The sequence below is a fragment of the Miscanthus floridulus genome, chromosome 6 (genome assembly GCF_019320115.1).
Source record: "Miscanthus floridulus cultivar M001 chromosome 6, ASM1932011v1, whole genome shotgun sequence".
NCBI classification, from domain to species: Eukaryota; Viridiplantae; Streptophyta; class Magnoliopsida; order Poales; family Poaceae; genus Miscanthus; species Miscanthus floridulus.
In genome coordinates, this window is record NC_089585.1 from 91,176,409 (window position 1) to 91,179,591 (window position 3,183).

Consider the following 3,183-nt stretch of genomic DNA (forward strand, 5'->3'; position numbering starts at 1 on the left):
CGCTTGTCATATAGGTCCATAAACTTGAAAAATGTATTTCTAGACCCTCTAAACTTGTTAAGTGGTGCACCGCAGACCTATACTAGCCATATGGCATTTGTCTCCTGATGTGGCATGTTAACGTGACATATATTTTTCATTTAACCCCTCTAATTTATTTCTCTCTAAAAAAAATAGACCTTTCCTTCTGTCTCATCCGGGTCACGTAGCATTGCCGGGCGCGACTGACGCGGGACCCTGGCCCCGTCGTCGTCCTGGTCGGGGAGGCTGGCGCCGGAGCACGAGTGGTGGCTGCGGAGCCCGGCGTGGTCGCGCCCGCTGTCGGACAGTGGCGGACGCCGCGGATGCAGTAGTGGCTCCTCCTCCTCCTCCTCGTCTCCGTCCGCGTCCATGAAGCGGAACAGCGACGCCGTGCCGGTGGGTGACGTCGGGGCCAAGAAGCCGCCTTTTAAGTCAACTCGTGCCCCCTCCGTGCCCTCGCTCTTCGATTACGTGATGAACTGATGATGATGAACTGACCGCGATCCACCGCAGCAGTGCCGGGGTACGCCGGGACGAAGTCGTCCGCGGCCACGGCAGCACCGGCCGTAGTTGCAGAGCTCCGTCTTCTCCATTGAGGAGATCCTCCGTGCTGAAGATCCTTCGCATCGGCTGATCGGCGCCACCGCAGCCGCCCTGCCGGAGAGCCCGGACGTCCAGACAGGAGGTCAGCCTCGGCGTCACCGCAGCCGCCGGGAGCGGGCGGCAGGCCGATGCGCAGAGCGACAGCGGCGGCGGCGGCGTCCGTGGGCGCCGCGGTCTCCAGGTCCATCGGGTCGTTGTCGTCGTCGCCGTCCGTGGGCGCCGCGGCCTCCAGGTCCATCGGGTCGTCGTCGTCCTCGCAGCAGGAGGGTATTCAGTTGAGGTCGGCGAAGAGCGACACGCGCGTGGATGGGGTCACGGAGCTGCCGACGACCTTGTTGAAACCGGGCGCTGCCCCGACTTGATCTCGGTGAACGCCGCCGGCGGGACGACGAGCACAGAACACACGCACCCGAGAGTGGAAACACACGACAGAAAGATTTTGCGCTGCTCAATAACCGCAGCCTTTTCAGTTTCATTGATGCACATATTTACAGAGCAAATGTGAAACAAAGATGCATGTGCAACAGTTTGAACAACAGACCGCGACGTGCGGGTGCGGCCGGGCCCGGGAGGTGGCGCGCGTAGGTGACTGCGAGAGGAGGGGCAGCGCCTCCCGTAGCGGCGGTGAGGGCGGGCTGTCATGGGGAGGCGGTAGCGTCGTCGCTGGCGGCTGCAAGTAGCAGGCAAGGTGGTACTGTGGCGCGGCCGCGCGGCGTAGAGGGCGGTGTACGGTGGGAGAGAAGGAAGAGCTTATTTTTAATGAAAAATAAATGTGGGGGGTTAAATAAAAATGCATGTCATCCTAGAAAGACACATCAGCAAAAAGATGCAACATGGCTGGCATGGGCCTGTGGTGCACCACTTAATAAGTTTAGGAGGCCAGAAATATATTTTTCAAGTTCATGGACCTATGTGATATACGCTTACAAGTTCGAGTGCCGCTGGTGCATTTAACTCAAAATTAAAAATATAAACTTAGAGCTCAAATAAAACTATCACTGAAAAAAAAACTAATAAACTAGTTCTATCATGACGTGCACCTAAGATTTTTCTAGCGTGCTCTAACTTATCATTTAACCAAAAAAAGAGTTTAGCAACTCAGATTTAAACATACCTCATTCGTCCTAAATTACAAGATATCCAAATAATTTTAGGACTAAATAAAGTGTTTGGCAAAAAAAACTAACTTGACATCACTAATTAATTAGTTCGGTTGCCAACTTACTTAATTTTCTAGTAATGTCTAGTTTGAAAGGCACACATACATATTATTGATTTCGACTACCGATTATAAGATTCATTTTGCATAAAATGGTGTTTAAAGTCTTGAGTCTTCGATACGTTGTGTTTTTGTATTTAGGACAGAGGGAGTATCAAATAGCCAAAACTAATATAGAAATATAAATATCAGATAAAACATGCACAAATGGAAGTAACAAATGTGATAAGTAAAGAGCAACAGTTAAAGAGACAATTTATCCTGTGGTATTGGTTGCCAAAAACACAACCCATAACCTATGTTGGAGCTCTACCAGTGCATGCTCCTGCTCGCCCAACCTTCCTCTCGGTCATGGTGTTGGGCTCCAACCAAGATGAGCTTCACAATGAAAATATTTTGTAATCTATCTTATCTCATTTTTATTTCATCTTGTGTTTCTTGTTTATAGTTTTGTCATTATAACTCGTATCATTAATACACATGTATTAACGTATAGGGCAACCCTTCCTGTTTCCTTTACTAGAATCGCATAATCCACTGCACAACATAGTTCAAATATGTTTTTTATCCACTAGCAGCTTGCAAATCCACTTGTCATCCTGGGAACTTCCAGATCTTGAAATTTTTTAATACAAATTTAATCATGTAAATAGAAATGAGCTAGTTCCTACCTAGATCTCCGTGAGAGGAAATGCAGGGCCGTCTCAACAATTTCAAGGGTCCTTGCACAAGCAAGCGGCAAGGATCTAGCAATCTAATCTTTTAGTGCCTATTTGGCATGGCTCTAGCTCCAGCTTTGGCATCAGTTTAGCCAAAGACGTTGTACCAAACACTTTAGGAGAAGGATACATTTTATGGTGATAGTAGAGGAGTTTGAGTTGTTTTTGGGGTTAGAAGAGCCACTGCAATTTATAGCTCATCCGCAAGTACCCCGACTCCTCTGGGGGAGCACTAAAGAGGAGTAACGCTAAACAAGTCTTTAATATGATAATTAAAGTGTACATTACTACTAACAAGAGTTAACTTGCAACATATGTTGCAAGTGCTCGGGAATAGCTGAATAGTGAAATAGGAAGCGATCACAAACTAATTTCTGATTGCTTGTACTAAGTATATTGGCCTTTAAATTTTCATTTTAATGGTCAAATATATATACCAAATACTAGATACATGCATATAGTCGTGGGCCCTCTCATGGCTCTGCTGCCTACCCTAAGACAATCATGAGGAAATGGGAGAGATAGGGAGAGAGGAAAGGGGTCTGATCACCGCCACTGCACCTCCAACCGTCCAGCAAACAAGCAGAGGCGGATGGCCGGACTTCGGTATGAGTTATGCAC